Below are 25,936 nucleotides of genomic sequence, written 5' to 3' on the forward strand. Positions count from 1 at the left end.
ACCATTAAATTTTAAAATGTGGAGGTTATTCTGGAGGTAAATGATGAACAGTACATAGAGGCATTAATTTTAATGTTAACAGCTGCTCATATGGAGGGAGAAATTAGTGAAGAAATAATAAATCAAGTGTTTTCCGGAGTGTGGACCTCCAATGTACCAGGGAGGGTGAAAAATGCACCTCCTATAGTAATTAAACTGAAGGAAGGAAAACAACCAGTTAGAATTAAACAGTACCCCTTGGAAAAGGAAGATAGGGAAGGAATTAGTCCAATAGTTGAAAACTTCTTGCAATTAGGGTTGTTAAAAGAGTGCCCATCTGAGTTCAACACTTCCATTTTACCAGTCCAAAAACCAGATGAGTCATATGGGATAGTACAGAATCTAAGGGCTGTTAACAAAATAACTGAGATCTCTATCCCATGGTAGCAAACCCATACACTTTGCTAATGTGCTTAACACCAGAGCTTACTTGGTTTACCGTTTTAGACTTGAAAAATACCTTCTTTTGCCTCCCTCTCCATGAAGACAGCCAGAAAAAATTTGCATTTGAATGGGAAAACTTGAAAAGTGGGCACAGATCCCAGCTCACATGGATGATGTTGCCTCTGGGATTTAAAAACTCTCCTACCCATTTGGGGAACAACTTGCCAAAGATCTGGAATCCTGGGAGGCTTCCCCAGAAGAAGGAAAGTTACTGAAGTAATGGATGATATCTTCATAGCCACCCAGATGAAAGAGGCATGTGTAGCCTGGACAGTAAGCCTCCTAAACTTTCTAGGACTTCAGGGATACAGGACACCAAAGAAAAAGGCCCAGGTAGTGAAGCCAAAAGGTAATTTATCTGGGTTATGAGATTAGTGTGGGACAATGGACTCTAGGTCAAGATCACAAGGAAGCAATATGTCAAACCCCAAAACCTCAGACAGCAAAGGAACTGTGGATATTCTTAGGAATGACAGGGTGGTGTAGGCTGTGGATACACAGCTATGGGTTGCTTGTAAAACTCCTGTATGTGCTCATTGCAAATGGGAACAGAGGCCTCCAGTGGACAAAAGAGGCCACGTGGGCCTTTCACCAGCTGAAGAATGCTGTAATGTCAGCTGCAGCTCTCAGACTCCCAGGGGTAAGCAAACCATCCTTTCTGGTTTCCTGTGAGAAGCAGGGAATTGCCCTGGGGATACTGGCCCAGGACCTGAGTCCATACCAGAGAGCAGCTGCTTAATTATCCAAGCAACTGGACACAACAGCCAAGGGATGGCCGGGATGCCTCAGAGCCCTTGCAGCAGTGGTGCTGAATATTCAAGATGTACACAAATCCACCTTGGGCCAGAAAATGACTGTACTGGTGTCTCACACAGTGTCTGTGGTCCTGGAAGTAAAGATAGGGCACTGGCTCTCCCCACAAAGGTTCCTGAAATGCCAAGCCATCATGGTGGAACAAGACAATGTAGAGGTAGTTAGAATTAACATTATCAACTGAGCTTCTTTCCTTAGTGGAAATCAAGAGGAACTGGGACACCAAGGCTGCCTGGAGACTATTGAAGCCTCCGACTCCAGCCTACCTGATGTGAAGGACACCCCTTTGGATGACACAGAATCTGGTTCACTGATGGAAGCAGCGATGTCGTCAGTGGAAAGCGACATGCTGGGTATGCAGTTAGCACCTGCAAAGAGGTAATGGAGTCTGGACCCTTGTCAATAGATACCTCTGAACAAAAAGCTGAGATAATCCTCTAACCCACGTCTAAGAAATCACTAAAGGAAATGAAAATAATATTTATACAGAGTCAAGGTATGCATTTGAGTTGTACATGCGTATGGAGCCATCTGGATAGAAAGCAGACTGTTAAACTCACAAGGGAAAAAAGTCAAATGTGCAGGAAATATTGCAGCTGCTGGAAGCAGTTCAGCTACCTGAGCAGGTACCAATTATACACATTAAGGCACATCAGAAGGTGAGCTCGGAACTGCAGGAAGGAAATGAGTGGGCAGACAGAGAGGCAAAAGAAGCAGCAAAAGGTGAGATGACAATTGAGGGTGCTTTAATTACAGATGGACAGAAGGTAAGCCAGTATGTTTGTTATGCTTTAAAACAGTGCAACTGATAATGGTCTAGTATTCACCTTTGCACCTGCCTGGGGACTCTGCATCACTATGGACCCTCATCCACATCAGCCCAAGGATCCACTTTGACCAAATGGGGCCTCATGGCACACAGGTGCCACTGGGACATTGCCAGGCCCAGTGGAAACAAGGCTGCATTATTGCACAGCAAGGCCTCATGGCACCCAGGAGAGCACTGTGACACAAGGCAGTCTGGGGAAACCAAGTGTCAGCAGCAAACACTGTGGGGCCTCATGGAAGCCAGGTGCCACTTGGATAGTGCCAGGGCACGTGGAACTCAGTGTGCATTGTGACACAGCACAGCCTCATGGAACTCAGCAGACCATTGGGACAACCTGGAATCTCACAGATCCAAGGCTCTACTTTGACCAAGTGGGGCCTCATGGGACACAGGTGCCACTGGGACATTGCCAGGTTTTGTGGAATCCAGTGTCCATTGTGACACAGCACAGCCTCATGGAAACACGGGGACCATTGTGACACAATGGAATCTCATGGAAGCAAGTGTCAGTTGTGAACATGGCATGGCCTCATGGAACCCAGGGACAAGTGGGACTGTGCCATGGCTTGTGGAAGCAAGGGGCCATTGAGGCACAGCTTGGAACCCAGGAGAACATTGTGGGGAAATGGATTCTCACAGAAGGAAGGCTCATTGTGACAGTGTGGAATCACAATGACCTCCTGGGTTCCATGAGTCTCTGCTGTGCTTACAGCTGACGCTTGGTTCCCCAAGATCCCATGGAGTCACTGTGCTCTGCTGTGATTCATGAGGCTGTGCTGTGTCACACTGGACACTTGCTTCCTCCAAGGCTGGAGATGTCCCAGTGGCACCAGGTTTCCATCAGGCCACGTTTTCTCACAATGGGGCTTCAGTTCCATGAGAATCCATTGTGTCACAATGTTCTCTTTAGTTTTATGAGAGCCTGATGTGTTGACAATTGACTCTTGGTTCCTTGAGGTTTCATTGCATCACAATGGTCTCCTTGGTTGCATCAGGCCCAGCTTTGTCACAATACGTTCCATGTATTTCTAGTGCACCACAATGGTCTATTGGATTCCATGAGGACCTGCTGTAAAACAGTGGACACTTGGCTCCATGAGTTTCCATTCCATCAGGATGACCTCTTGCATTCCATGAGGCCCTGCAGTGTCACTATGGAGCCTTTGTTCCGTGTGTTCCCATTGTGACACAATGGTCTCCAGCGCTCTATGAGGTTGCACCATGGAACTGTGGACACTTGGTTCCATGAGATTCCATGTTGCCACTGTCAGGAAAATCCAGAAATGCCAGAAGTTTATGTCCAAAAATGAGACAGAGGAGTCCTTCAACTTCTTTTGAATAAATGGAGAGAGTTCATTGGAGCACACACCCAGGGGTTTTTTCTCTCTTGAGGTTTCAGAGGGTGCAGCCTCCTTTTATCCTAAACTCCTGGCTGCATGTTGCCCTCTTCCTTTCCCCATTGGCTGAGGTAATAGGAAGGTACAGCCTCCCCAAACCTGCTGTTCCATACGCCCCTTTGAACCTGGCATTTCCCCCCCAAATTCAGAAGTTCATCCTTGTGCAGACCCTTGTCTGTTTCAGGAGCCAAGCTGTCTGGGCCCAGTAACAAACCTGCTGCCCAAAGTCAGTAGAAACCTTATGATCTATTTCAAAGACCTTAACACCCATCCCTTCACCCATCAAATGATTTGTAAAGACATTAGCACATATCTTTCCTCTCAGACTGAGGTTACCTGTGCTGCTGACAGTCTTTTAAACCCAGCCCTCAGCCTGACCTCTCTGCTGTTGTAGTTCCATGGACAGAGGTTGTTGTCTCTTCCCCCTTCCATGGGCAGGCCGCTGTTCAGCCATCTCCAGGACAGCAGGGCCCCACCCCACAGCACTGTGACATAGGAAGACAAAAACCATCACTCCAAATGTCCCCCATCCTCCTTCTTCCCAGGCACTTGGCCCTGGCAGTGGGGTTTGCTGGTGGTTGTCACAGGAAAAAGGTGACACTGTGGGGCCACATGGAACCAAGGGTTCATTGTGACACAGCAGGGCCATGTGAAGCCAAGGAACTATTGTGACACTGCAGATGCAAGGAGAATATTGTGACACTAAAGAAACTCATGGAACCAAGGGTCCATTGTGACATTGTGGGGACTCATGAAACCTACGGGGCATTGTGACACTGCACAGCCTTGTGGAACCAAGAAGACACTGTGGTGACACTGTGGGACCACATGGAACCAAGGATTCCTTTCTGATACTGAGGAACCTCATGGAACCAAGGGTCCATTGTGAGACTTTGAAACTACAGAGATCATTTTTAGAGTACTGAATGTCAAGGAACCAAAAGTCCACCTGACAGATTAAAGTGTCATGGAACCAAAAAGAGCATTGTGACACTGTAAGGGCCCATGGAACCAAATATCCATTGGGAAAGTACGGAGCCTCATGGAACCAAGAGTCCGTGGTGACACAGCAATGCCTTGTGGAACCAAGGAGTGCAAAGGTCTCAAACATTCCTTGCAGGGTTCTGCCTTGGAGAAGGGGAACCTCCTTGGTGGCACCTTGGGCTTGGCACACACCTGAGGAGTGTGTCTCTTTTTGATGGGGAAACTTAAAAGTTTTGGATTACTTAAAAAAACCAAGAAAATGTCTTTTGGCCTGACTGCAGTCAGTTATCCAGCAAAGCAGGTCCCAGGTGAATGAGGACAGACAACATGGGGTTGAGGAATGTGGAGCAAGATTGTCCACAGTGGGTCAGACCTCAAGACACAGCTTCTCTGAGCAGGACAGACCTCCTGAGGAGAGAACATGGACTCAATACCAATCACAGAATGCTGCATCACCTCTGCTCTAAAGAGAACAGTAATAAAATATACTCCTTAAAACAGGAATGTGAATTTCTTAGAAGCTCTTTGAAATATTTCTTCATAACAGTATCAGGAAATCTCCCTAATGAAGTGCACCAGACCAGAGGGAAATCAAGGCAGGACTTGCTTTGTCAGGACTGCATGATATCAGTGATCCTCGAGGTGCCTTTGGTGCTGAGACGTTGAACCTCACACCTGAGAGGAGATTGCACAAACCTTTCCAGGAATCAAAGTGAGAAGAAAAACCCAAAGCATCTCAGAGCATTAATGGGTCCCTCTGAGGTCCATCTCCAACACAGGCTCCTCATGAACTCCTTGAAGGAGAGAATTGGAGGCCATGATTGCACAAAATTTTTTCAGAGACTCAAAGAAAGGAAAAAGGAAAGCACCTTAAAAAACTGAAGTACCTTGAAGCATTAATGAGCCCCACTGAGTGTTGTTACTGAGAAAGGATCTCAAGAGACTAATTAAAGCAGATCATTGGAGGCCATGATTGCACAAAGCTCTCAGAGACTCCAAGGCAAAAGCAAAACCCAAAGTCCTTTGAAAAACCTGCAGTCCCTGGGAGCATGAAGGAGCCCCCAGGGCCATTCCTGACCAAGGCTCCCCAGGGACTGGTCCCAGCAGATCCCTGAGGCCACTGGGATGTGGGGGGATGCTGAGGGCAGCACAAGGGGTGACAGTGCCCAGCCTTGCTGGGGCTGTGCCAGGAGGCCCCAGTGGCTCAGGACAAGGTGTCTCCTCACAGCCCTTGGTGGCACAGACCCTGCTGTGCCCCAGGGCACCAAGACTTGGCTTCTCTTTGTCCCCACCTGTCATCTCTGCCTCCAGTTCTCTGCTCTGATTGTGGCTTGGGGACACTTTCTCAGTTGTGTCCTTCTGAGGGACCCATTAAATCTTGAAGAAACTTTGGAGTTTGATTCTGACTTGGAGTTCTTGAGAGGTTTCTCCAGATCCCTCTCAGGGATTGATGTTCAGGACTTCAGCACAAACCCCAATAGGGTCATTAAAAGTCCTTGTACTCTGTCTGTGCTGCTCAGCAGGGTTGGGCTCCTGGCACAGAGGGCCATCCTAGCTATTAAGAAAAGCTTCAAAAGCGCATTTCTCTAGATGACCAGCTCTTTTCCCAGCCCAGCAGGGCTGGGGGTCTGCCTGCAGCCACCCCAGACACAGCACAGAGGCACAGAGTGTTTAAATCAGTCAGGGCTGGGAAGATGCTCAGAAGTGACTGGGGCAGAATCAAACACAGCCCTTGACACAGGAAGCCTCTGGATGCATTGTCATGCAGCTGCAGCTCCTGCAGTGATCTCCTAAAGCTGGAACATCCCAATGTCTGCAGACTCTGTGAGTGCATTCTCTGATTCTCTCTTGTCTAGAGCAGCCAGGGGTGCCCAGGGCTGTCCTGCAGAGCAGGGTCCTGCAGCCCAGGGCACTGTGCTGGGACAGGGACTCTGCTGCCAGCTGGGGACAGCTCTCAGCCAGCCCTGGGAGCTGCCCCAGCACTGGGGGACAAGGTCTGGGTGGAAGGAAAGAGCTCGTATGGCTTGGAAGTGTTCTCCTTGTGTGGTGAGGATGCTGCATTGTTCAAGACTGCTCCCAGCATGACATTTAACTGCAGAATATTTTTAAGTAGACTATACAGGGAGCACAGCAAATCAGGGGCTGCATAAAAGTGAAAATCCTGGTATTTCATCTACTGCTCTCGGTTGCCTGGATGGGAAATTGCACACTGATATTCATCTCTCAGTTCAGAAGGAGAAAATTTTTTAAAAATTCTCTCAAATCTCAATAAAGTAGTCAGTGAGAGATATCATCACAGGGTCCCTTATAGGCAGCATCAGTGTGTCTTTTCCAGCCACCTCAGGGTTGCTGTGATGTTGCCAATAGAGACTGCAAGGGCAGAGATGACCCTGGGCAGTGCCCTGTGCTGGGAGGGGTCCGCAGGGCAGAGCTGAGCCCCCAGGGCTGGGCTGGGTTCTGGCAGCACTAGTAGGGACAAGCCCTGGGCACAGGGAAGCAGCTGCTGGCAGGGACAGCTCCAGGCAGCAGAGACCTGGGCAGGCAGTGGGGGGAAAGGGGTCCCAAGCTGGGCTGGGATATTTAAAGGCCCCTACAAACCAAACTATTCCATTATTGCTTTTCTTACAGATCATTATGGCAAGACACAACAAATGTCCAACAGCAGCTCCATCAGCCACTTCCTCCTGCTGGCACTGGCAGACACGCGGCAGCTGCAGCTCCTGCACTTCTGCCTCTTCCTGGGCATCTCCCTGGCTGCCCTCCTGGCCAACGGCCTCATCATCAGCGCCGTAGCCTGCGGCCACCACCTGCACACCCCATGTTCTTCTTCCTGCTCAACCTGGCCCTCACTGACCTGGGCTGCATCTGCACCACTGTGCCCAAAGCCATGCACAATTCCCTCTGGGACACCAGGAACATCTCCTATGAAGGATGTGCTGCATCAGTCTTTTTCTTTGTGTTCTTCATTTCATCAGAGTATTTTCTCCTGACCATCATGTGCTACGACCGCTACGTGTCCATCTGCAAACCCCTGCACTACGGGACCCTCCTGGGCAGCAGAGCTTGTGCCCACATGGCAGCAGCTGCCTGGGCCAGTGCCTTTCTCAATCCTCTGCTGCACACAGCCAATACATTTTCTCTGCCCCTGTGCCATGGCAATGCCCTTGGCCAGTTCTTCTGTGAAATCCCTCACATCCTCAAGCTCTCCTGCTCCAAATCCTACCTCAGGGAACTTGGGCTTCTTGCTCTTACTGCCTGTTTATCATTTGGTTGTTTTGTGTTCATGGTTTTCTCCTATGTGCAGATCTTCAGGGCTGTGCTGAGGATCCCTTCTGAGCAGGGACGGCACAAAGCCTTTTCCACCTGCCTCCCTCACCTGGCTGTGGTGTCCCTGTTCCTCAGCACTGGCACATTTGCCCACTTGAAGCCCTTCTCCATCTCCTCCCTATCCCTGAATCTGTCCCTGTCAGTTCTGTACTCAGTGATGCCTCCAGCCCTGAACCCCCTCATCTACAGCTTGAGGAACCAGGAGCTCAAGGCTGCAGTGTGGACACTGATGACTGGCTGCTTTCAGGAACATTAAACTGCTAGCCAGTTTCTGAAAATCACTTGTAATAACAGCCATCTTTGATACTTCTTCTTGGTTTGGTTGTGGGGTTATTTTTCCTTTGTTTTAGTTTTATCATACTGTCCATAAAAAGAGCCACTCTGTGTTCCATTGCTCATTATGTTTCTCCATCTTCGCTGTGGCCAGAAAATGTGTCAATAAAGGGTTGCAGTCTTCATGGCTTTAAACACACTGAAGGATTTCTCTCCCAGCCAAGTTTTCTCCAGAGATGACCCTTTTGTTCCCTCCTCTGGAGCTGCAGCAGCAATGTCTGTGTGCAGAGCTGGGGCTGATCAGTGCTGGCACAGCAGCTGTGCCCAGCAGCAGCAGCAGCATTTGGTGTTGCCAATGCTGCTTCTGTGCCACTGCCCCACTGCCCTCCTGGCCCCTCGTGTTGCTGCAGGGCCTGAGTGCTCTCGGGGCCAGGCACAGCCCTGGGGGTGGCAGTGCCAGGGCTGCAGCAGGGACAGGCCATGGGCACTGCTGGGGCAGCGCTGATGCCTCAGGGCAGGGCCTGGGGGCTCCAGGCTCCTTGGCCAGGCTCTCTCCACAACACTTGGCCAGGCCAATGCTGAGCAGAGAAAACCCCTGTGAGCAGCCCCAGGCTGGCCGTGGGCAGGCTGGGGGCAAACAGCATGGCTGGTGCTCTGCAAGGTCCCTGCAAGGGGGAGACCCTGGCAAGGAGCAGCAGAGCAGGGGCTGATCCATCCCCACTGCACTGGACAGCCCAGGGCAGCGTCCCAGAGCGTCCTCATGCACCTGCCAACAACATCCCCCCTCTGCAGCCCTGGCCTCTCCCCCAGCTCACACAGGTGCTGCATCCTTGCAGGCACAGACACTGCAGCACTGGCTCAGGAGCCCCTGTTTGCACTGCACAGAGCAGGCGTCAGCACCCCCATGGTGCTGCTGTGGGGAGATGGAGCTGAGTGAGCACAAATGCCATCAGTCCCTGGGGCCAGCAAGGGCTGGGGATGGGAGGGAAACCACTCAGGTTTGTCGAGGCTTCTGCAGTCAACTAGAAAGCTTGTTCCCATGAGCTGTGAGTTTGCTGTCCCACTGCAGATGTTGTTGATCAGAACCAGGGATTATTGGCAGCCACCCCCAAACTGCCCTGAGCATTTCCTTTGCTTCACCTTTACTTTCTTTCCTCTTCCTGGTACTAATTTCTTCCTGCTGTCCAACCCTGTTCCCTCACCTACAAATAGTCCATCCCTGTTTGCCCTTTCCTCTATGATCCCCCTCCCCATTTCATTTCTTAAGTGGGCATCATGCAAACATCCCTTGAGAATCAAGATCATTCTACAAGTGAATTCAGGAATTGTCTGCAGGGTCATGCAGTGCCTCCTGCTGCTCCCTTGCCAGAGGCACCACAGGCCGGGGGGTCACATCTGAGCTGCTGTGTCTGGGTGTGGGGCTCCCTGTTCTGGGCAGTGAGGAGGGGCTGGAGAGGCTCTGCAGGACTGACAGGATGGGCTTTGGGGTCTGTGTGGAGAAGCTGAGGGACCTGGGCTGCTGGACCTTGTGAAGAGGAGGCCCAGGGCTCATCCTGCAACTGCACCAGGGGTGGTTTCAGAGAATCACAGAATCAGCAAGGCTGGAAAAGACCTTGAGGATCACAGAGTCCAACCTATCTTGCTTCTCTGAAGATCTTCTCCAGGATAACAACTCCAGCACCCTCAACCACTCATCACAAGACTTGTGTTCCAAATCCCTCACCAGACTTCTTGCCCTTCTCTGGACATGCTCCAGCCCCTCCACTTACTTCCTAAATTGGAGGGCCCAGAACTGGACACAGCACTCAAGGTGCTGCCCAACCAGTGCTGACTACAGGGGAAGAATAACTGCCCTGCTCCTGCTGGCCACACCATTCCTGATCCATAGGAGTCCGAGGGGTTGGATGAGGGAAATGCTTGAAAGGGGGTGGGGACAAAGTGTTATTGATTGTCAGCCCTGAAGGGTCTTCAATTTCATATCTATTCATATTGCATTAAACATTGCTGTGGGTCAGTATTATTTGGGCATTGCTTATATCCTTCTATAAACAGGAAAAGACAACAATACAAAAGTTCTCTCTGCATTGTTTCCAATAAAGTATATTCACTTGGAATACACATCTGAAATCTTTCTAATTAACCACAGAAGAATTGAAAACTTAAATTATTCCCAGATGTGTTTCTTGTTTGGGTGTTTTGCAGAAATGTTTACGTGTCTTTGCCGCTGAATTCCTGAACTGAAGAACTCAAGAAAGAAGAGGCCTCTGGAACAGTAAAATTCATCAGCATACTCCAAGTGTCAGAGGATCCATCCTGATCAGAGCCAGAATGAGTAGAAATGGGCACAGTTTAGTGGCTGCCCCAGCTCTGGGATGGGCCCTGGGCCTGGAGCAGGAGCAGCTCTGCAGAGCCCCAAGGGTGGGGCTGTTGTGCTGGCCTGGGCAGATGGGCTGGCAGAAGGGGCTGCAGAGCTCTCAGGAGCTCAGGGAGAGGGGATCAGGGCACACAGGGAGCCTCCTTTTGCCTTGGCTAAGCACTTTCCCAATGACCACCCCAAAAGGCCACATGCACTGACCACATCCTGACCATACTGACCACCCAACTGACCATACCCCTAATGACCACACCCACTGCCCCCACCCCACCAAATTTTTCCTACTCACCACCACCACAGCCCACACGCTCTGACCACATCCACCAACACACACTGACCACACTCAGTGACCACTCTCTACCTCTCACACCCACTGACCACCATCACTGACCACACTCACTGACTGTAGGAACTGATCACAACCCACTGGCTCCCAAACTGACCATCCCCCCACTGAGCATATCCCCACTGACCTTAACCACTGACCACACCCCAATTAAAACCATGCTGATCATATCCACTGACCACAAACACTGTCCATACCCCCACTGAACATCCACAATGACCACATCCACTGACCGTACCCACTGACCACTTCCATGGACCACACCACTGGCCACACCGCTGACAACATCCAAATGACTAAACTCCTGACCACCTAAATGACCACCCCCACCCAACTACCCGACTGACCACATTTACTGACCTTAGTCACTGGCCATAGCCACTGACCACAGCAATGACCACACCCACTGACCACATCCTTCACCAAGACACCACTGACCATACCCTTTGCCAAGACACCAATGCCCACACCCTTGTGATCACACCCACTTACAACCCAACTGACCATTCCCCCACTGACCACACCCCACTGAGTTCTCCCACTGACCACACCCACTGGTCACACACACTGACAACACCTCCAGTGACAACACTGCCACGGCCCACAACTTCTGACAACCCCCAGTGACCACCCCGAATTACCAGAGCCACTGAACACACCCACTGCCTGCTTGTTCTGACCACAATCCACTGACCACCCAAAAGAGCAAGCTGACTGACCACCCAACTGACCATACCCTGACTGACCACACATAACTGAGCAGACCCACTGGCCACACCAAGTTACCACACCCTCATTGACCACATCCACTGACCAACCCAATGACCATGCCCACTGACTGCACCCACTGGCTACACCAACTGACCACATGCCACCGACCACCTCCAGTAACCACACCAACTGGCCACTCCATTGCCCACACCCACTTTCCACACCTACTTTCCACACCCCACTGACCAAAGCTACTGGCCACACCACTGCCCACATCCCCCTGCCCACCCAAATTATCACATTAACTTCCCAGGGGCCAGGGGACAAGGTCCAGGAGCTGTGCTGGTTCTGCAGAGCTGCAACAGCCCCTGGTTCCATGAGTTTCCATACGGTGAGCAGAGGTTCCTTGGTTCCAGTGATGCCCTGCTGGGTCACAATGGATGCTTGGTTTCATGACGTTCTGCAGTGTCACCATGGCCTACCTCATTCCATGAGCTTCCATGGTGCCAAAAAGGACTCCTTGGATGCACAGGGTAACAATGGACCATTGGATCCATGCAGCCCTGCTGGGTTACCATGGACTCCTTGGTTTCATGAGGTTCTGGCGGTGTTGCCATGATCTCCTTGGATTCACAGTGTCGCAATGGACCACTGGATCCACGTGGCCCTGTTGTGTCAAAATGGCCCCTTCATTCCATGAGAAATACAAAAGTTTTGTGCAAACATTGAGCAAATCCTGATTAATACACCCGCAAACATCTCTTTGCACTCAAAAAAAGAAGTTAAAGCAGAGAATTGCACCAGCAGCTTCCATCTGCAACAGAGATTCAGGGAAAGGATGGAGACAGAGAATTCAGCTGAAAAACTCAGAGAATTCTGCTTACAGAGATCATTTCTGGTCACACTGTCCCTTGTAGAAAGGTGACATCATTCAAGGCAGCCTGTATTGAGCATGTGGTTCCCCAGTGGGGTTTGTTGTTCAGGAAACCTGCTCAGGCTTTTCCATTCTTTCCTCACCAAATGATGCCTTAAGACCCAAGTTTTCTGTTCTGCTTGGGTGTGCTTTCCGTTGTGCTTTAGACTGATAAAGGCAAAATAGTCCGATCCCAGCTATGCACTCAAGGACAGTTTCTTCAGACTTCAGACCAAAAGTATAAACAATGTGAGAAGAGGAGGGCAGGCCAGCCAGGAGAAAAGGAGGAGGACACCTCACAATTTGAGACTATTGATTGGATGTTGGACTGCTATATGTAAATGGCCTGAAGTCTATAAAAATGTGAAATCATGTGACCAAGCCCTTTTTTACTTCCATCTTGGAGCCACTCAGGCAGGGCAGGGGCCACGCTGTGGCACTGTGCAGCCAGGGTGTGGCCTTTGTAGGCCTTTTAATAAATACCCATTTTATTTCCCCTAACTCTGTGTGATCTCTGTTCCAGCTCCCAAAGACAACAGTTTTTGGCGAGCCAGGCAGGAGAGGAGGCATCTGGAAAATCCCTGGACTGAGGCTGACAGTTCTGGAAGGGCCCAACGCAGGTCCAGAGATACCAGAGCCAAGAACCCTGGGAACAGAGACATGGGAGTGATGGAATAAGAGGGTATTCTGTTTGTTTAGCATCCAGGTTAGGTGCTAAGAGATTTGTAATTTGTAATTTTGTAAAGTATGACCACAACACTCTTGCTCTTTATCTGTGAGAAGGACCACCTTCATAAAGAGCAGGTTTGAATTGCAGAGCTCTTGGCTTGAAGCCAAAGGGTGCTGCAGTTCATTAGTGTCTGTGCTGTGGCTCAGAGGGTCGTGGGTTTGAATGCCGACTGTTTGTGCTTTGCTGTATGCTTTAGGATATCAGAATGGGTTGCACATCCTCTTCTGAATTTGATAATAATAGTATTCCAAGAGATAGCCCTTTGGGGCTAATATTGGAAAGCTGGGCAAATCTGATTCGAGAGGAGTCTAAGCTTTCAAAACCTAAACTTATCAGATTTTCGGAAAAAATCTGGCCAGTGTATGAATTAGATAATGGAGAAACTTGGCCTAAGCTAGGAAGTTTAAATCGAAAATTAATATCAAGTTTAATGTCTTGTATACGCAGAGATTTTTCGAAGAGTTAGAATATGCCTGGCTCTTCTTGGTATTAGCATGTGAGCTGGACCGGGATGAAGAAAAAGAACATGTATTAAAGGGTAAAAAGAAAGAACCAACATTTAATAGGTCGTATAAAAAAGCAGAGAAAGCAGAGATGGATCTGGTTGTGTCAGCCATGAAGGCAGAATCGATCCCAGCTATACTGGGCGTGGGCTCCGGCCGGGGTGCGGCCCCTCCTCCCGCAGCCCCGCAAAGGGGGAAAGGGGGGGCGCGGCTCAGGCAGGGCTCCGGTCAGTGAAGGAGGAGGAAGGCGGCCCTGGCAGCCATGCACACTGTCCCCGCCACCGTCTCCGGCACCCCGGGGGAAGGGCGGAGGAGACTGCCAGTGTGTGCAGCCCTCGGGCCGCCCCGAGAGGAGCGCCCGGGGCACAGGGCCCTTTACAAAGAAGGCGGAGAGGGAACCGCTCATGGGGGAGGTGGTGCCTCCTCTGCTCTCAGGCTCGATAGCTACCCTGGCAACCCCGAAGGCCAGGGCGCAGCCTCTCCTCCCGCAGCCCTGCAAAGGGGGCTGAGGGGGGCACGGGGAGCGAGGCAACAACAGGGCGTGAAACAGCCGCAGCTGACCAAAGAAGAAATTCGTCTTCCACGTCCTCAGGAAAGAAGCGGCCCCGAGCAGTGCCCCGTGCCCTGCCGAGCTCGCCGCGCCCGGCCCCGGCCTTGCCGAGGGCGAATCAGGCGGGCCAGTGCTGTGCGGGTTAAGCGGCACCTGAGACAGAGAGCTAAAGCTGCTCCAGCAGGGCACAGACAAGGCTTAACAGTAATGATGCATGTGAAGAGGAGTTATTTTTCTATTTTTAATTGAAAATTGGACAGGCTTTGAAAGTAAGCAATTCCATGTAGTGAAATTGTTGCTGGGTGCTGCTGTTTCTTCCCAGTATTTTGGTAGGTGGTCCCCTGCTAGCTGTCTGCATTTCTTCTCCCATTTGTTTTCTGTGCTTGTTTGGTATCACTGCTGAATGTTTCCAATATGGAAACTGGTGTGCAAGAGTTGAGGAATCAGCTTTTGAAATTGTAAAACTGATGTGTAGGCTTTTTTCCTCTTGGATTTGTATAATTTGGTACATCATCCAAGTTAAGATTCTTCAGAAAATAGCAAGATTGTCCTCTTTCCAGGGAGGCATCTGTATTTTAACACAGGTGCTTGATGCATCTTGCTGTAAAGGAGCAAGATGCAGATAAGTCAGAGAGAAGTCATTAAAGCTGGTAATACACATGGTTGTTTAGTGGAAATAAAATAACTAAGGTTTTGCCTTGTAAGAAAGTGAAATCTAATCCCATTGTGAGGGTCATGAGGATAAATACAAAGGACTAAATACAAATGAAAGTAATAACTATTCAATTAAGATGCCATACAAAGAAAAGAAAGGTTTCCTCTGAATTTTGTGATGTGTTTTTTAGAATTTTAATTACTACTCCACCACACAGGCCACTGTATTGCAAGACTCAAGTATTTGCAGAGTTAAGCAGACCCAAAAGCTTGGCCAAAACCTTGCTATCACATATCTGAAATTAAGAGTTTTGATAGCCTTTTCCTTTCTCACAGATCCGTGATTTTCTCTTGGTTCCTCTTTATCTGTCCTTCCCTGTTGCTCAGCTGAATTGTCTGATGCTCTGGAAAGATGTGGCTGCTGCTGGCTCAGCTCCCTGTCCTGGAGTGGGGAAGAGATGGAGGCACTTAGGAACCACCTGAACACTGAACTTCCTGCCCCTCTGTTTCAGCTCCCAAAATGAATTTGGCCTTGAGCTGTTTCTTTCCCTCTTTCTCCCTCACACTGACAGATTCACCTGTGATAACCTGAACATTACTTATTACACAAACAGCTACTGAAGAGAAAACAATCTGTACCTAAACCTTCTCTTGTGTTTAGTGCAGGTGGAGCTGGTTCATACAAATTCTGTTGTCAAGTTGGAGGACTTTGCTTTGCAAAGATTCAGGGGCAACCCTGTCAAGATGTAATTCTCATTCTATGTTTGCTGCATTTCTGGTTTGCACAGCAGCAGTGGCATCCCAAACTTAAGCAGATCCACTGCACTGTGGAGCTAGAGGAAAGCATATTCCTTCAAAACAGGAGGGGAAAATGAAAAAATCCCAAAGGGCACTCTTTCAAAGACTTCTTGGAATAAGAAACAGAATTAGAGTCTACTCCAGTCATCTGCAGGAGCATTTTACACCTCAGCGACAGGGGTACCTTAAAGTGATGCTGCAGATGAAACGCTTCTTACTTGGGAAGCCAAAGACTTCCTGTGCTCTCCTTTAAATCACTGGAGCAACAACCTCTTTTAGATTGGTCACCCACTCCATTCAAGGAATTCTCAGGCATGCTGATGTGTTCATGAGTGTGTTTGGGTTTGACTGGGAAATGTGTCTAAAGTGGTAAATCAGAGCGATGTTTCTACCTTTGGGTAGGCAGGTCTGGGTACTAGAAATATTCCAGAAGAAAGGCAAGAAAACTAATTTGAATGCAAAAGAACGAAGGCCTTTCACTACTTACCACAGGAGACTCATCGCCACTAAGAATAAATCTGAATTCAGGCACAGAAGATTCACTTGTATGATTTATGAATTGTCCAGCAACTGAAGAAAGAGAAGGTTAGAATCAAGGGCACTGATTGCAGAGGAATGAAATGGGCTGCCACTGTGGAACAGCATTAGGTTGAATTTACTGTCTGTCCTGGGCCTCTATTTACTCAGGAACGTGTCCAAAAGTTCACCCAAGCTTTGCCCTCAACAGTCCACAGGGAGCACTGTCAGCCCTGTACTCTGAAGAGGAAATACTAGAGGAAGAACAGCTGAGCTCCTCACAAGTTCTCTTGGATTTTGATGAACAAGTTCAGCTTATGGAAGATTCACACCAACAGGTGAATCATCTCACACAGGGGAATGATTAGCACACAGGAGAAGATAAACAACCAACAATAGAGGGGATCCTAATTTTACACTACCATGCTATACATGTTCCCCTGAAGGATGGGACACAGCTAATGACAAACTTTCCCTTATCTTTTTCAAGCTTGGGAGACCCCACACTCAGTTTGTACCTCCACTGTGGCAGCTGCAGTGACTGCCAGCTTATCAGAACACACATTCAGGTGATTGAGCAGCACTTGAGGAACTTTGCTACACGGCTCATCTCTCACTAGGGGCCAATGTAGCGAGCTCATTAACAAACCAAAACAGTTGTCAGAAGGCTTGTTGTTTCAGGATGCTGTACCAGGTGATTCCTCAAGCCCCAGGTTTCCCTTCCTCCCCAGTAAAGGGCATAGAAACTGGCAAAAGCACATGGCCAGCAGGTCCTCACGCTCCAGAAGAGCTCCTGCTCTTACCAGACTCCAAAGCAGATGTACCACTTTCCACAAGCTCTGTTTGCTCTGCCTGTGAAGTTCCAGCTGTGCTGGAGGGCTGCAGCCTGCTCCGTTTCCGAGCTGGTCCGGAAGCAGCTGCTCCTCCAGGGCGCTTTCGCTGACCCTGGGAGAGAACAAAGCCTTGGCATTTTCCCTGGCTCTGATATGAACACGGTCCTTGGTTCTTACAACACCAATGACAGCAAGCAAGGATACAGAAAGCAATCCTGTGAAGGCTGGAATACAGATCAAATAGTGCTATGAGCCATTCCCACCTCAATACAGCACCTCAGAGAAAAGACCTCACCCCTGATTTCTGACAAGCTGCCTCACCAAGAAGGATCCTGTTCCAATGGCTCAAGAAGACCACTTCCCAGTTCTATCAGATTGCTGCACACACTATAAGCTACTGCTAACAACCACAGAGATTCAAAATCTTCAGTATTCCAGAACATGAAGTTCCTTGAAGTTTTTAAAGCTTCTGTGTTTCTGTTTTCCTATGTTCCTATGCATTTGTTACAATTTCTTGAAATCCTTTCTAGAAGCACCCTGGAAAATGTTTCAAGAATCAGAGTTGCATGGAGTAGCAAAGTACTTACTGAGCTCATGGTGTTTTGCGAGCAAAACCAGCGGCCAAGTAAGCAGGGCAAACACCAGCAAAGGAATGCCAGGGATGTGATCAATCCCTTAGGTTCCTTTGGGTAGCCCACTGCAGATTTTTCAGAGATAGAGAAAACTGCTCTTCCAAATCTATCAGAAAAACAGAGGGGTGATTATCTACTTGGAATGCCAATCTTCTTGAACACCTCCATGCCCCAGTGTCCCATTCCCATGTCTCCAGCTGCTGTTCGAAGCTGGATGAGAAGTCTGTGGCTCTGGTGCTTGAGCCCATGTGCAGCCCATCCTGCAGCCCAGCCCAGCCCCTCAGCAGCAGACGCCTTTTCAAGACGTGTCTACACTCACCTGCACACTCACACCAGAGTTTGGATCGAAAACGGAAGCAAATCTCTCTCTGTTCCCACTCGGGGTGGAGAAGACGGATGCTCCACGTCTGCAGCGCAGCAGAGAATCCATCAACTGGCTCGACAAACTCCATGTCAACAGAACCTTGGGAGCAGGAGTGACCCTGGCAACCGGTTCCAACATTCCATGCCCAGGTAACGGGTGTCCCTTTTACCCACCCATGGAGCTCCAGAATGCCATGGAGGCACCTCAACCATCGCCTGGTTCCGCTGCCACCCACTGGATCAGGGTGCCCAGGGCCCTGTCCAGCCCGGCCTGCAACATTCCAGGGACAGGCCATGCACAGCTTCTCTGGGCAGCCTGTTGCCATGTCTCAGCACCGTCACAGCTGATGCCAACGTGCCATGGAATGTCCCCCTTGCAGTGCAGGCCCTTCCCTTGCCCATGGCTCCCTGCCCCCTGAAGGCACTGCAGGTCGCAATGAGGCCTCCCCGGAGCTGCTCCTCTCCAGGCCGGACAGCCCCGGCTCTCCCAGCCTGGCTGCACAGGACGGCTGCTCCAGGCCTCCACACATGCCCAGGGCTCCTGCGGCCCTGCTGCACAGGCACATCCCGCCTGTGCTGGGCACAGCTGGACACGGCTCTGCCCTGGGGCCTCAGGGGCAGAGCAGGGCAGGGCTGCACCTCCCGCCGCCCTCAGCCTCAGCCCTGAGCGTCACTGCAGCCTCTGTGCCCACAGAAACCCCAACAAACCACACCAAACCACAGCGAACATGCATTTACACCCTTCCTTGGCCCTCCTCCTCCACGGTTCTCACTCTCTTGCTGTTTTAGGTCATGCAGGAGTGTCTTAACTTTAACCATAGTAAATCCAAGTGTGTTTAACCATAGTAAATCCAAAATCCAAGTGTGTTGGATTTTTTTCCAAACTGTGGAAAGTCTCCCAATTCAGATCCTTATTTCACGTCTCTGAAATCTTAACATTGTCCTGAGTTTGGGGCTCTTCCTTCCACAGTGGTTATTCTAATACAAATTATTTGTATTATTTTATCAGGATCTGATATTCAGGGCTCCTGCTCTCAGCAGCCGGACAGTGTCCTCTGGAATGTGGCTGTGCTGGGGCAGAGACGTCAACAGGGAGGGACCTCAACCAGACACTCGCGAGTTCAGCGAGGATGTGACAGGAACACCTGTGGAGTGCAGGGGGGTTTGGGGACAAGAGACGTAATACAGCCAGCCCTCTTTGCTGCTGTGTTTGAAAATATGGGTCCGAGTTTAGGCTGGGGACGTCCCGGCAGCTGATCCCCCTAAGGTGGGAGAAAAGAAGATGGGTGGCAATATGATCAAAGTAGACAAGAGCATTTATGGACAGTTTAACTTTATTCTGCAGAGACATGGCAAAGATTTTTCCAAGAAGGAACTTAAGCTGCTTGTGAGGTGGATCTGTAAGAACTTCCCTGACACATCAGCTGATGACATGCGGGATATCAGGTTTTGGGACTCAGTGGGGACCAAGCTCTAGCAGCTTTCAGTGAAAAGGGACCCCAGCACATCCTGCATGCTCCCTATTTTCCACCTTAAAAAACTTGAAGCCCTGCACCAATAACTGTTTTGATGGACTCCTTGAAAGTTAGGGAATCAAGGAGTGGGTATTTTCTAAAATGAAAACTGGATTAGTCGTCTTCATAATTGTCATTATACTGTTAGTTGTTGCATGTCCGTTAGGATGCTATTACAAAGATTTGCAAAACTCCTTCAGTTCTATTTTTATAATTAAACAGAAAAAGGAAGATGTGGGAGTCAGCCTGACTGGTATTCCAGGTCAGGCAACAATCATGGAAGAAGAATTAAATCCCAACCCTGAATCTTGGGAGGCGTTTGTTTAAGTCGTGGTGATCCCAGAAAGAGGCTTCTGAAGAGTTATGGGATTGCCTATTTTATTACCTCATACGTATTCCTAGCCCTCATTTCCCAGTTAATTATCACCACTACCAGTTCCTAAAATGTTCTGCCTCCCTTGTATTCCCATTAGCCCTCAGGAAATGCAGTGTTCCACCCAGCCTATCCCATCAGACCCTGCCTTCCCTTACTCCACCTCTGCACCACTCTTCCTTATACCCATCACACCCTAACCTCAACTACATCCCCACTCTTAGCCCATATTTTTACCATAGACCTCCCTTTGTCTTTGTCTTTGACCCCTGGCTCCTAAAGAGACCTTGTCCCCTTAGGTACTGTATTCATAATTTAGGCCTCGTCCCACATTAACTTTCATTATTATTAAAGTGTTTCCTGTTACATGGTTGTTGTACCGCTCTTCTTTTCTTTTTCCAATTTTGCCCTAACATCTGCGCAAACCTAAAAAGTAATGTCGAAGTCAATAAGAGAGAAACAAAGCCAAATAAAGCCAAACAAAGACCCTCGTTCCCTGAATGTCAATTCTGCTTTTCCTGCTGTGTCACCTTTGGCAGCAGAGCAGGGCCTGGGGAGGAAGGTGCTGTCCCTGGGAGCACAACAAACCCCTGAGCCCTGTTGGGAAATTCTGCTGGAGGAGTAGCTGAACACCTGACAATGTTAAGACTTCAGAGACTTGAAATAAGGATCTGAATTGGGAGACTTTCCACAGTTTGGAAAAAAATCCAACACACTTGGATTTTGGATTTACTATGGTTAAACACACTTGGATTTACTATGGTTAAAGTTAAGACACTCCTGCATGACCTAAAACAGCAAGAGAGTGAGAACCGAGGAAAAGGAGGGCCAAGGAAGGGTGTAAATGTATGTTTGCTGTGGTTTGGTGTGGGTTGTTGGGGTTTCTGTGGGCACAGAGGCTGCAGTGACGCTCAGGGCTGAGGCTGAGGGTGGCGGGAGGTGCAGCCCTGCCCTGCTCTGCCCCTGAGGCCCCAGGGCAGAGCCGTGTCCAGCTGTGCCCAGCGCAGGCGGGATGTGCCTGTGCAGCAGGGCCGCAGGAGCCCTGGGCATGTGTGGAGGCCTGGAGCAGCCGTCCTGTGCAGCCAGGCTGGGAGAGCCGGGGCTGTCCGGCCTGGAGAGGAGCAGCTCCGGGGAGGCCTCATTGCGGCCTGCAGTGCCTGCAGGGGGCAGGGAGCCATGGGCAAGGGAAGGGCCTGCACTGCAAGGGGGATATTCCATGGCACGTTGGCATCAGCTGTGACGGTGCTGAGACATGGCAACAGGCTGCCCAGAGAAGCTGTGCACGGCCTGTCCCTGGAATGTTGCAGGCCGGGCTGGACAGGGCCCTGGGCACCCTGATCCAGTGGGTGGCAGCGGAACCAGGCGATGGTTGAGGTGCCTCCATGGCATTCTGGAGCTCCATGGGTGGGTAAAAGGGACACCCGTTACCTGGGCATGGAATGTTGGAACCGGTTGCCAGGGTCACTCCTGCCCTCAAGGTTCTGTTGACACAGAGTCTGCTGAGCCAGTTGACGGATTCTCTGCTGCGCTGCAGACGTGGAGCATCCGTCTTCTCCACTCCGAGTGGGATTAGAGCGTGTTTTCAAGTTAATTTGGGAGCCACACTCTGGTGTGAGTGTGCAGGTGAGTGGAGACATCTTACAAAAAGGCTGCTGCCGCTGAGGGGCTGGGCTGGGCTGCACATGGGCTCAAACACCAGAGCCTGGACTTCTTATCCAACTTTGGATAGGAACTGGACACTCAGAAATGGGAGTCTTGGAGCATGGGGATGTTCAAAAGAATTGGCATTCCAAGTAGATAATCACCCCTCTGTTTTTCTGATAGGTTTGGAAGACCAGTTTTCTCTCTGAAAAATCTGCACTGGGCTACCTAGAGGAAGCTAAGGGATTGATCACATCCCTGGCATTCCTTTGTTGGTGTTTGCCCCCCTACATTTACAGGTGCTTTTTGCTCACAAAACACCATGAGCTCAGTAAGTACTTTGCTACTCAATGCAAATCCGATTCTTGAAACATTTTCCAAGGTACTTCCAGAAGGGATTTCAAGAGTTTGTAGCAAATGCATAGGAACATAGGAAAACAGAAACACAGAAGCTTTTAAAAACTTCAAGGAACTTCATGTTCTGGAATACTGAAGGTTTGGAATCTCTTTGGGTGTTAGCAGTAATTTTGAAATTTTTACAGTGTTAAGCAGCAACAGGATAGAATTGGGGATTGGTCTTCTCATTTTTAAACCATTGGAACAGTCTCCTTCTTGGTGAGGCAGCTTGTCAGAAATCAGGGGTGAGGTCTTTTCTCTGAGGTGCTGTATTGAGGTGGGAATGGCTCATAGCACTATTTGATCTGTATTCCAGCCTTCACAGGATTGCTTTCTGAATCCTTGTGTGCTGTCATTGGTGTTGTAAGAACCAAGGACCGTGTTCATATCAGAGCCTGGGAAAATGCCAAGGCTTTGTTCTCTCCCAGGGTCAGCGAAAGCGCCCTGGAGGAGCAGCTGCTTCCGGACCAGCTCGGAAACGGAGCAGGCTGCAGCCCTCCAGCACAGCTGGAACTTCACAGGCAGAGCCAACAGAGCTTGTGGAAAGTGGTACACCTGCTTTGGAGCCTGGTAAGAACAGGAGCTGTTCTGGAGAGTGAGGACTTGCTGGCAATGTGCTTTTGCCAGTTTCTATGCCCTTTACTGGGGAGGAAGGGAAACCTGGGGCTTGAGGAATCACCTGGTACAGCATCCTGAAACAACAAGCCTTCTGACAACTGTTTTGGTTTGTTAATGAGCTCGCTACATTGGCCCCTAGTGAGAGATGAGCTGTGTAGCAAAGGTCCTCAAGTGCTGCTCAATCACCTGAATGTGTGTTCTGATGAGCTGGCAGTCACTGCAGCTGCCACAGTGGAGGTGGCAACCTGAGTGTGGGGTCTCCCAAGCTTGAAAAAGTTAAGGGAAAGTTTGTCATTAGCTGTGTCCCATCCTTCAGGGGAACATGTGTAGCATAGTAGTGTAAAATTAGGATCCCCTCTATTGTTGGTTGTTTATCTTCTCCTGTGTGCTAATCATTCCCCTGTGTGAGATGATTCACCTGTTGGTGTGAATCTTTCATAAGCTGAACTTGTTCATCAAAATCCAAGAGAATTTGTGAGGAGCTCAGCTGTACTTCCTCTAGTATTTCCCCTTCAGACAGGGCTGACAGTGCTCCCTGTGGACTGTTGAGGGCAAAGCTTGGGTGAAATTTTGGACACGTTCCTGAGTAAAGAGAGACCCAGGGCAGACAGTGAATTCAACCTAATGCTGTTCCACAGTGGCAGCCCATTTCATTCCTCTGCAATCAGTGCCCTTGATTGTAACCTTCTCTTTCTTCAGCTGCTGGACAATACATAAATGACACAAGTGAATCGTCTGTGCCTGAATTCAGATTTATTCTTAGTGGCGATGAGTCTCCTGTGGTAAGTATTGAATAGCACATTCCTCTCCATCTTGCATCCAAATTAGACTTTTTGCATTTCTCCTGCAATCTTGCTGAGTACCCACACCTCCAAGGTAGAAAGATGGCTCTGATTTACCACTATAGACACATTTCCCAGTCAAACCCAAACACACTCATGAACACATCAGCATGCCTGAGAATCCCTTGAACGGAGTGGGTGACCAATCTAAAAGAGGTTGTTGCTCCAGTGATTTAAAGGAGAGCACAGGAAGTCTTTGGCTTCCCAAGTAAGAAGCGTTTCATCTGCAGCATCACTTTAAGGAACCCCTGTCGCTGAGGTGTAAAATGCTCCTGCAGATGACTGGAGTAGACTCTAATTCTGTTTCTTATTCCAAGAAGTCTTTAAAAGAGTGCCCTTTGGGATTTTTTCATTTTCCTCTCCTGTTTTGAAGGAATATGCTTTCATCTAGCTCCACAGTGCAGTGTATCTGCTTAAGTTTGGGATGCCACTGCTGCTGTGCAAACCAGAAATGCAGCAGACATAGAATGAGAATTACATCTTGACAGGGTTGCCCCTGAATCTTTACAAAGCAAAGGCCTCCAACTTGACAACAGTATTTGTATGAGCCAGCTCCACCTGCACCAAACACAAGAGAAGGTTTAGGTACAGATTGTTTTCTCTTCAGTAGCTGTCTGTATAATAAGTAATGTTCAGGTTATCACAGGTGAACTTGTCAGTTGGAGGGAGATAGAGGGAAAGAAACAGCTCAAGCCCAAATTCATTTTGGGAGCTGAAACAGAGGGGCAGGAAGTTCAGTGTTCAGGTGGTTCCTAAGTGCCTCCATCTCTTCCCCACTTCAGGACAGGGAGCTGAGCCAGCAGCAGCCACATCTTTCCAGAGCATCAGACAATTCAGCTGAGCAACAGGGAAGGGATGATGAAGAAGAACCAAGAGAAGATGATGGGTCTGTGAGAAAGGAAAAGGCTATCAAAACTCTTAATTTCAGATATGTGGTAACAAGGTTTTGGCCAAGCTTTTGGTTCTGCTTAACTCTGCAAATACTTTATTCTTGCAATACAGTGGCCTGTGTGGTGGAGTAGTAATTAAAAGAATTTAAAAAACACATCACAAAATTCAGAGGAAACCTTTCTTTTCTTTTTATGGCATCTTAATTGAATAGTTATTACTTTCATATCTTTCTGGTCTTCATTTGTATTTAGTCCTTTGTATTTATCCTCCTGACCTTCACAATGGGATTAGATTTCACTTTCTTACAAGGCAAAACCTTAGTTATTTTATTTCCAGTAAACAACCATGTGTATTACCAGCTTAAATGACTTCTCTCTGACTTACTCTGCATCTTGCTCCTTTACAGCAAGATGCATCAAGCACCTCTGTTAAAATACAGATGCCTCCCTGGAAAGAGGGCAATCTTGCTATTTTCTGAAGAATCTTAACTTTGATGATGTACCAAATTTTACAAATCCAAGAGGAAAAAACCTACAGATGAGTTTTACAATTTCAAAAGCTGATTCCTCAACTCTTGCACACCCGTTTCCTTACTGGCAACGTTCAGCAGTGATACCAAACAACCACAGAAAACAAATGGGAGAAGAAATGCAGACAGCCAGCAGGGGACCACCTATCAAAATACTGGGAAGAAACAGCACCCAGCAACAATTTCACTACAAAATGGAATGATCTTGTAGTCAGCTTCAAAGCAATACATGGACTTGCTTAATTTCAAAGCCTGTCCAATTTTCACTTAAAAATAGAAAAATAACTCCTCTTCACATGCATCATTACTCTTAAGCCTTGTCTATGTCTTCAGCTTTTCTTATTTGACTTACAGGATAATGAAATGTATTGAGATGGGATTTCAAGGCAGGTGCTGGAAGAAGTATGGGAAGTATGTGTTGTTTTAAAATCTCCAATATCAGCAGACAATTTGCTAAAGTTGAATTCTTTTTTTTCCAAGCAAAAGAACCACCTAGTGTTTTTATCTTCCCTGGTGTTTCCAAGGAAAACACTATTAGGCATACAGTTACTGGCTATTGGAAAAAATACACTTAGCAAACAATGTAATTTTAAGAACAATCTGCTGAAGCAGTATTTTATTTTTTAAGATATTTTATTTAACTACTTGCTTTAAGAAGGAAAAGTGTTTAAAACCACATTTTTGCCCTCCTTTATCCTTATTCAACAACATGGATCTTTGAGTGCATGGGCAAATGGTTAAACTGAATGTGGCACATGTTTGTTGTTACTGCTGAATATATCTTCTGCTATAGTGCCAATTTTCTGAGAAAAAGTTAGAATCAAAAGATGTTGTTAAGAAAAATAACAAACATTATTTCTTCTTGACTCCCTGAGCACTCAGGTGTCTCTTCATCTCATCTATTATTCCTCAGTCTCAGAACACAACAAGCCTAGTCGTGTTATATTTAATTAAACTCCAAGTACCATTTTTACCCAAATAATTTTCACCATTTTCACCCCTTACGCCCTTTCAGTTGTGACGTTTTATTAATTTCTTGGTTTGGTTTATTTGTTTCCCTGCAGCCATAGGTAACAAATGTTAGTTCATGTGAAATATAAATC

The 25,936-nt window shown here is 48.5% G+C and overlaps 1 pseudogene across 1 annotated transcript; it reads left to right on the forward strand.

Annotated features, from left to right (window-relative positions):
- The first annotated feature begins 7,157 nt into the window (after positions 1 to 7,157).
- On the forward strand, positions 7,158 to 8,089 carry LOC306815811 (olfactory receptor 14I1-like; annotated as a pseudogene). Its single transcript has one exon. The product of its transcript is annotated as an olfactory receptor 14I1-like (transcript).
- The last annotated feature ends 17,847 nt before the right edge of the window (positions 8,090 to 25,936 follow it).

Source organism: Erithacus rubecula (assembly GCF_903797595.1).
Source record: "Erithacus rubecula genome assembly, contig: scaffold_239_arrow_ctg1, whole genome shotgun sequence".
NCBI classification, from domain to species: domain Eukaryota; kingdom Metazoa; phylum Chordata; class Aves; order Passeriformes; family Muscicapidae; genus Erithacus; species Erithacus rubecula.